This window comes from Oncorhynchus kisutch, unplaced genomic scaffold (genome assembly GCF_002021735.2).
Source record: "Oncorhynchus kisutch isolate 150728-3 unplaced genomic scaffold, Okis_V2 scaffold4034, whole genome shotgun sequence".
Classification (NCBI taxonomy): Eukaryota; Metazoa; Chordata; class Actinopteri; order Salmoniformes; family Salmonidae; genus Oncorhynchus; species Oncorhynchus kisutch.
In genome coordinates this window covers 198,903-208,578 of record NW_022265979.1, presented here as the reverse complement: position 1 = coordinate 208,578, position 9,676 = coordinate 198,903, and the positions used below count along the sequence as shown (strand labels likewise).

At 39.3% G+C, this 9,676-nt stretch overlaps 1 long non-coding RNA gene across 1 annotated transcript; it reads right to left on the bottom strand.

The window, feature by feature from the left end:
- Positions 1-6,036: 6,036 nt before the first annotated feature.
- On the bottom strand, positions 6,037-8,070 carry LOC116373397 (uncharacterized). The gene is made up of 2 exons (XR_004209558.1): positions 7,564-8,070; positions 6,037-7,374 (listed from the first exon to the last, which is right to left on the bottom strand). It is a non-coding gene; the product is annotated as an uncharacterized LOC116373397 (long non-coding RNA).
- Positions 8,071-9,676: the final 1,606 nt, after the last annotated feature.

The following is a 9,676-nucleotide window of genomic DNA, read 5'->3' as shown; positions in this document are numbered from 1 at the left end:
GGGGAGAGGGTTGGGCTTCACATGGAAGCTGTTCGTCTGAGCTGTTTTATCATGGGTGAAATTCCTCTGATACAGCACGTCCTACTTGAGTATGCGGAGGGAGAGTGGTAATTGACCTGTGGTTTAGATGATGAGGATTTTGTTCCAAAATAAGCATAAGAGATCCCTAGATCTGGGTAGACAGGAAGTTAGAGTAGAGGTTGGGAAGGATCTCTCAATGGAGTTTTATGTATACCAAAATGGAGTCTCTAACTACATGGCAGTCTAGGACTCTGAGCCATTATGGCATATATCGGTGCAGGTGCAGGTTCCCATATTGATCGTGGACACAGGGTCATAGCTCATTTGGAGAGAGGGCTATATGAATCCACTCACCCAGTATGGAAGAAGGTAGAGTGTGGCATAAAGATACGCTTAAACCTTTAAACAGAAATGAAGGAGAATCTAGGGTTGTGGTATGGAGATGACCAGGTCTTGGTCGACACCCTAGTACGGTTCTGGGTAGAGGAGGTTTGGGCCGGTATGGTAAAGCTGTTCACCAAAGCAGGAATGCCAGATAATGACAGTTGTATTGATTTGCACTATTTAAATCCCCAGGTTCCCCTTAAATCAAGACTTCCTCCCTTTACAGTGACCGGAGGAGATTATTACCGTTTGGCCCGGTACAGTACTCTTGGGAAATGATGTCAGGGCGAGGTTACCGACAGATTGGACAGGATTATGCTCCCTTGTACATTTGGGAATGCCTTTCACACTCATTTAACACCAAGACATGAAGTTTAGCCAAATGGGAGAAAAGAGCATTCCATCCGGGTCTCTTATTGACTAAGTATACCTTGATAACATTGGGGTTCCAAGGGGGTTGCCAGATGAGTCAAAGCAAGTCATCAAATCCTAGCAGGATTAAAGTTAAGCATTTCCGGGGGGTCTACTCTCAATAAGAACGTGGACTGGATTAATTATATTTATGATAATCAACAGCGCTTTAACAAGTATACCAGAGATGCTATTAAAGGTTTTGCAGAACAGACTGAAGCAACCAGCTGGATGGTTTGGCAGAATAGAATTGCATTATATGTTAATGGCTGAAAAGGGAGAAGTATGCGTGATTATCAGGACCATGTTTGTGATTACATCCCAAATAACACAGCTCCGGACGAATCAGTGCCCGAAGCCTCAGCTGGTTTGACCACCCTGGCTCACGGGTTGGCAGAAAACTCTGGGGTGGATACTTCTCTGACTAATTGGGTTTTGATAGTACATTTGGAAAATGGAAACATTTTATGATCACTGTGTTATGGGCTACATTCACCTGTGCGGGGGCTGTTGTCTAATTCCTGTGTATGAGGCCTTATTTCCAGGACTCTGGAGAAATCTATGACAATAGATGGTGCGGGTGGGACGATTCCAGGTTCTGACCCGTGGAGGACTGAATGTATGACTACAGAACAAGTGGACGAATCTGGATCTTTTATTTGTGGGGAATTTATATTTGATGAGAACCATTTTCGATGTTTAGGGGAGGCTAGGTTGTATCCCATCTCAATATTAGACTGTTTTTTAATAAAGATTGTAACAAAAATCCTGATAAGAAGAGTTATAATTCTGATGTAGGTTTAAAGGTTAGATTAGGTTAGATTTGATTAATGATGGGTGAAGAGTCGGATAAATATTTATAATAATGTTGGTTATGTGTCTATTCATACGATAATCTGATAAACCTTTATAATAAGGTTAGTTATAAGTCTATTCATATGATAATCTGATAAACCTTTATAATAAGGTTAGTTATAAGTCTATTCATATGATAAACCTGATAAACCTTTATAATAAGGTTAGTTATAAGTCTATTCATATGATAATCTGATAAACCTTTATAATAAGGTTAGTTATAAGTTTATTCATATGATAATCTGATAAACCTTTATAATAAGGTTAGGTTATAAGTTTGTTCATATTTTTATTTTTTATGTTTGATAAAATTAGATGTAGATTTGAATGTATAATATTTAATCAAAGGGAGGATTGTTGGAGGAAATTATAGTTGAAATGATGAATTATACAGTTTATTAGAACCATTCAGTTTTAATACTATCATGTTATGGTATGAAATGTATGGGTTCTTGGTTTAAACTAGGACTGAAAATGTAGGTAAAACGAATTAATTGTCTGTACCTTGCGGGTTTAAGGGAGAAAGGAGGGCATATATCTTTTCAGATAAGAATATTCTTTGATGTTCCATTAGTGGAGGAGAAAATGTATTTTAGACAGATTGGAATGTTTGCTTTATGAGGGGAGTGGGACACAATCTCCAGAACTGAAGACACTGCGCTATTGTGTGGATCGGAGAGAGTGAGAAAACGCTGACGTCATTTTCAGTTTATAACCTGTGGAAAAATGTGTATGTACCAGTACTCTCTTGAATTTAACACTGTTACCTGAGTTTAAGACTGGGGCTCTGTCTATTCCTATAATAATAATATGGGTTTTACAATCCCATAGAATGCATTGACAGAGTAATACATTCTGATTGGGAAACAATACAAAGGAATTTAGAATTCCACTAACAGTATGTTACAGTAGTAATAACAGAATGATTAGTGTCCTGTTCTCTCAGTATCATACCAGTAGTAATAACAGAATGATTAGTGTCCTGTTCTCTCAGTATCATACAGTAGTAACACATATAATGATTAGTGTCCTGTTCTCTCAGTATCATACAGTAGTAACAACAGAATGATTAGTGTCCTGTTCTCTCAGTATCATACAGTAGTAACAACAGAATGATTAGTGTCCTGTTCTCTCAGTATCATACAGTAGTAACAACAAGAATGATTAGTGTCCTGTTCTCTCAGTATCATACAGTAGTAACAACATATAATGATTAGTGTCCTGTTCTCTCAGTATCATACAGTAGTAACAACAGAATGATTAGTGTCCTGTTCTCTCAGTATCATACAGTAGTAACAACAGAATGATTAGTGTCCTGTTCTCTCAGTATCATACAGTAGTAACAACAGAATGATTAGTGTCCTGTTCTAACTTCAGTATCATACCGTAGTAACAACAGAATGATTAGTGGTCCTGTTCTCTCAGTATCATACGTAGTAACAACAGAATGATTAGTGTCCCTGTTCTCTCAGTATCATACAGTAGTAACAACATAGAATGATTAGCGTCCTGTTCTCTCAGTATCATACAGTAGTAACAACAGAATGATTAGTGTCCTGTTCTCTCAGTATCATACAGTAGTAACAACAGAATGATTAGTGTCCTGTTCTCTCAGTATCATACAGTAGTAACAACAGAATGATTAGTGTCCTGTTCTCTCAGTATCATACAGTAGTAACAACATAGAATGATTAGTGTCCTGTTCTCTCAGTATCATGCAGTAGTAACAACATAGAATGATTAGTGTCCTGTTCTCTCAGTATCATACAGTAGTAACAACAGAATGATTAGTGTCCTGTTCTCTCAGTATCATACAGTAGTAACAACAGAATGATTAGTGTCCTGTTCTCTCAGTATCATACAGTAGTAACAACATATAATGATTAGTGTCCTGTTCTCTCAGTATCATACAGTAGTAACAACAGAATGATTAGTGTCTGATCATAAAGTGTAACACAGATGCAGGGAGTCAGGAAGCAAGTGCAGTTAGTGAGTTTAATGATGAAGAACATGGAACGATACAAAACAAGAGAAGTGTCTAAATTAGAAACATAACCAGTACTGACTGATGGGAGATAACAACAGTCTAACATAGAAACATAACCAGTACTGACTGATGGGAGATAACAACAGTCTAACATAGAAACATAACCAGTACTGGCTGATGGGAGATAACAACAGTCTAACATAGAAACATAACCAGTACTGACTGATGGGAGATAACAACAGTCTAACATAGAAACATAACCAGTACTGACTGATGGGAGGTAACAACAGTCTAACATAGAAACATAACCAGTACTGACTGATGGGAGATAACAACAGTCTAACATAGAAACATAACCAGTACTGACTGATGGGAGATAACAACAGTCTAACATAGAAACATAACCAGGTGTGTCTGATGATGAGGAACAGGTGAGTAATGAAGGTTGCCAGGTGTGTCTGATGATGAGGAACAGGTGAGTAATGAAGGTTGCCAGGTGTGTGTAATGATGAGGAACAGGTGAGTAATGAAGGTTGCCATATGTGTGTAATGATGAGGAGCAGGTGAGTAATGAAGGTTGCCAGGTGTGTGTAATGATGAGGAACAGGTGAGTAAAGAAGGTTGCCAGGTGTGTGTAATGATGAGGAGCAGGTGAGTAATGAAGGTTGCCAGGTGTGTCTGATGATGAGGAACAGGTGAGTAATGAAGGTTGCCAGGTGTGTCTGATGATGAGGAGCAGGTGTGAGTAATGAAGGTTGCCAGGTGTGTCTGATGATGAGGAGCAGGTGTGAATAATGAAGGTTGCCAGGTGTGTCTGATGATGAGGAGCAGGTGTGAATAGTGAAGGTTGCCAGGTGTGTCTGATGATGAGGAGCAGGTGTGAATAATGAAGGTTGCCAGGTGTGTCTGATGATGAGGAGCAGGTGTGAATAATGAAGGTTGCCAGGTGTGTCTGATGATGAGGAGCAGGTGTGAGTAATGAAGGTTGCCAGGTGTGAGAAATGATGAGGAGCAGGTGTGAATAGTGAAGGTTGCCAGGTGTGTGTAATGATGAGGAGCAGGTGTGAGTAATGAAGGCTGCCAGGTGTGTGTAATGATGAGGAGCAGGTGTGAGTAATGAAGTTTACCAGGTGTTAGTAGTGAAGGTTGCCAGGTGTGAGTAATGAAGGTTGCCAGGTGTGAGTAGTGAAGGTTGCCAGGTGTGTGTGTAATGATTGGGAGCAGGTGTGGGTAAAGACAGGTTTCCAGGAATGGTGGTTTCTAGACCGGCAACGTCGAGCACCAGAGGGAGGGTAGAAATGACAACTGAATAAGACCCATTTCTATAGTACTGAACACAAACATTTCCACCTCTCTTCTCCCATCTATTACTGTACTGTCATATTGTGATCAGTATTAAAACATTTCCACCTCTCTTCTTCCATCTATTACTGTACTGTCATATTGTGATCAATTGTCACGGTCGTCCTCCTCTTCATCTGAAGAGGAGAGGCGAGAAGGATCGGAGGACCAAAATGCGGCGTGGTAGGTGTTCATCATGAATTTTAATAAAGAAAACACTGAACACTGAAACACTATACAAAAACAATAAACGAAATAACAACTGTGAAGCTAATGCGAACTACGCTGAAACAAGGAATCAACATAGACAATCACCCACAAACAAACAGTGCAACCCAGGCTACCTAAGTATGATTCTCAATCAGAGACAACTAATGACACCTGCCTCTGATTGAGAACCATACTAGGCCGAAACATAGAAATCCCCAAATCATAGAAAATCAAACATAGACTGCCCACCCAACTCACGCCCTGACCATACTAAATAAATACAAAACAAATGGAAATAAAGGTCAGAACGTGACATCAGTATTAAAACATTTCCACCTCTCTTCTTCCATCTATTACTGTACTGTCATATTGTGATCAGCATTAAAAAATTTCCACCTCTCTTCTTCCATCTATTACTGTACTGTCATATTGTGATCAGTATTAAAACATTTCCACCTCTCTTCTTCCATCTATTACTGTACTGTCATATTGTGATCAGTATTAAAACATTTCCACCTCTCTTCTTCCATCTATTACTGTACTGTCATATTGTGATCAGTATTAAAACATTTCCACCTCTCTTCTTCCATCTGTTACTGTACTGTCATATTGTGATCAGTATTAAAACATTTCCACCTCTCTTCTTCCATCTATTACTGTACTGTCATATTGTGATCAGTATTAAAACATTTCCACCTCTCTTCTTCCATCTATTACTGTACTGTCATATTGTGATCAGTATTAAAACATTTCCACCTCTCTTCTTCTTCCATCTATTACTGTACTGTCATATTGTGATCAGCATTAAAACATTTCCACCTCTCTTCTTCCATCTTGTTGATTAACTTTATTAGTCACATCTGTCACATGTACATTTCATTCAGTTGAATTGAGTTTATACACAAACAAGATTGTTGTGCCAAGAATTTGACAAATAAACATTATACAATATTTACAAACACCAAGAAGCCCAATAACAACAAGATCAATGATTTCTAAATGAAAACTGTTTGACTCTAGTTGACAATGTCTGTCAACTTCAATGGTGTTTATTCATGAATATTTACAATCATATGTTTACACACTAGAAAGATATTCTACATTGTTGCTTCAGTGTGTCTTACTGAACATGACCCTGATTAGAGTAAATCATCATGTTGTGTTTGACAAAGGGACACTGAGGACTCATCAAACCAAACATAAAACCCTGGATAGAGGGGCTCAGTGAATGTGGAGGTGAATGTGATCAGGTGAGTCAGTGTGACAGAGGAGGCTCTATAGAAGGACAGAGTGCCGGCTGGCCAGTCCAGATACACTCCTACTCTGTGGGAGCTGGAGGAGGGGACGTCAATGGTAGTGGGATTATTATTGTGCCTGGCAGTGTAACTGTTGTCAGAGCAGAACAGACTCCAGGTATTGTCATTGGATCCAAGCCCACAGTCATAACTCCTTCCTCTCCTGTTGATTCCTTTATATGTCACTCCTATATCAGCCCCTCTCCCACTCCACTCTACCTCCCAGTAACAGCGCCCAGTCAGACCCTCTCTACACAGAACCTGCTGCCAGTCCTTAAATCTGTCTGGGTGATCAGGATACGGCTGCTCCTCTCTCCTACATGTCACCTTTCTGTTCTCCTCAGACAGAGAGAGGAGTCTGTTTACTGTGTTTAGGTCCAGTGTGAGATCACAGACATCTGATGGATGAAATCAGACACAATATTAGAAATCATCATCATTCACATTAGAATGTTAACTCACTTTTCACTAATTAATTTAATGTAGATGTTTCTAGGTATCAAAAGGAGAAGTAAAGGTACCTTGAGACTTGTTGAATGATCATATATTATACTGTATGGTAATATAAAACACACTTATTCCCATTAATTACACACACACACACACACACACACACACACACACACACACACACACACACACACACACACAGACACACATAGTCACAACTCTTTGTTAACTTTGGTGTCCTTGATTTGTGCTTCTGTAGAACTACAGCTGATATTAATATGACCAAGTAAGTAATGATGGTGGTCTTTGACTTTGACTTAACTTGAATTAAGACTTATTCTTAGTCATATTCTTCACAGCAGTCAACACTCACATTTTCTAAGCCCAGGTTTCATTGTGTTCTCTCCACCATGTTCCACACTGTAGCGGTAAGCAGAAGAACAGACAGTCATTGAGGGATACACACACACACACATGCACACAGTCAACACTCTGGACACACACAGTCAGCATATAACTTTGTCCAAGTGGTGGTAAGAATGTTTGTCTTAACTAGCCTGATAAGTCCAACATGTCTGATATGAACATTGACATAAACCCTCTACATACATGAGTTTCTCCAGTCTGCAGTGTGGATCCTCCAGTCCAGCAGAGAGCAGTCTGACTCCTGAGTCTCCTGGGTGATTGTAGCTCAGGTCCAGCTCTCTCAGGTGTGAGGGGTTTGACCTCAGAGCTGAGGCCAGAGAAGCACAGCCTTCCTCTGTGACTAGACAGCCTGACAGCCTGCAAAGAGTCAAATTATATTAAAATCACACTGCTATTCTCTGGAGGTGAAAATAGTGGCAGTATATTTTTTTCAACATATTCAGATATATCAGTGTCCTGAAACCTGCCATATCTATTCGTAAATTAATGAATGTAGAATGATTATAAATTCTCATAATATTACTTGTAGAGAGATACATGTTTAGTGCAAATATTTGAGTAGACTGTAGTATCAGTCAGAAGACAGACAGTGATGTATCAGATGTAGATTGTATTGAGTATACAGTCCACACCATATCTATTTAGACAGTGAGGTATCAGATTTAGATTGTATTGAGTATACAGTCCACACCATATTTATTTAGACAGTGAGGTATCAGATTTAGATTGTATTGAGTATACAGTCCACACCATATCTATTTAGACAGTGAGGTATCAGATTTAGATTGTATTGAGTATACAGTCCACACCATATCTATTTAGACAGTGATGAATCAGATTTAGATTGTATTGAGTATACAGTCCACACCATATCTATTTAGACAGTGAGGTATCAGATTTAGATTGTATTGAGTATACAGTCCACACCATATCTATTTAGACAGTGAGGTATCAGATTCAGATTCAGATTGTATTGAGTATACAGTCCACACCATATCTATTTTGACAGTGAAGCTGACATTTTAAATGTGGCTCTATACTCCAACATGTTGGATTTGAGATCAAATGTTTCATATGAGGTGACAGTTTATAATGTCTGTTTCACCATTTAGAACTGAAAGCTAAAACTGTATTAAAGTCAAAAATGTACTATTTGGTTGTAAACTTGTTGGTTGCATATGCAGTTTGTTTTGGTTGTGATTTTGTTATATTTTGCCTAATAGTAACTGAATGGTGGATGATGACTGGAGTAATTTTCTGAGTATATAACATGTTTTCTAACACTACTAAATTAATCCTGACGATGCCATGATTAAGGAACATCATGAATGAATCATGAATAATAATGAGTGATAAAGTTACAGAGGCAACAACAAAACATGCTAACCTCTCACCATTACCAATAACAGAGGCTACAACAAAACATACTAACCTCTCACCATTACCAATAACAGAGGCTACAACAAAACATGCTAACCTCTCACCATTACCAATAACAGAGGCTACAACAAAACATGCTAACCTCTCACCATTACCAATAACAGAGACTACAACAAAACATGCTAACCTCTCACCATTACCAATAACAGAGGCTACAACAAAACATGCTAACCTCTCACCATTACCAATAACAGAGACTACAACAAAACATGCTAACCTCTCACCATTACCAATAACAGAGGCTACAACAAAAACATACTAACCTCTCACCATTACCAGTAACAGAGGCTACAACAAAACATACTAACCTCTCACCATTACCAGTAACAGAGGCTACAACAAAACATACTAACGTCTCACCAGCGCCGTCAGAGATGGCCGCCTCGCTTCGCGTTCCTAGGAAACTATGCAGTTTTTTGTTTTTTTACGTGTTATTTCTTACATTAGTACCCCAGGTCATCTTAGGTTTCATTACATACAGTCGAGAAGAACTACTGAATATAAGATCAGCGTCAACTCACCATCAGTACGACCAAGAATATGTTTTTCGCGACGCGGATCCTGTGTTCTGCCTTACAAACAGGACAACGGAATGGATCCCATGCGGCGACCCAAAAAAACAACTTCGTAAAAGGTCTTCTGGTCAGGCTCCGGAGACGGGCACATCGCGCGCCACTCCCTAGCATACTACTCGCCAATGTCCAGTCTCTTGATAACAAGGTTGATGAAATCCGAGCAAGGGTAGCATTCCAGAGCGACATCAGAGACTGTAACGTTCTTTGCTTCACGGAAACATGGCTCACTGGAGAGACGCTATCGGAGTCGGTGCAGCCAGCTGGTTTCTCCACGCATCGCG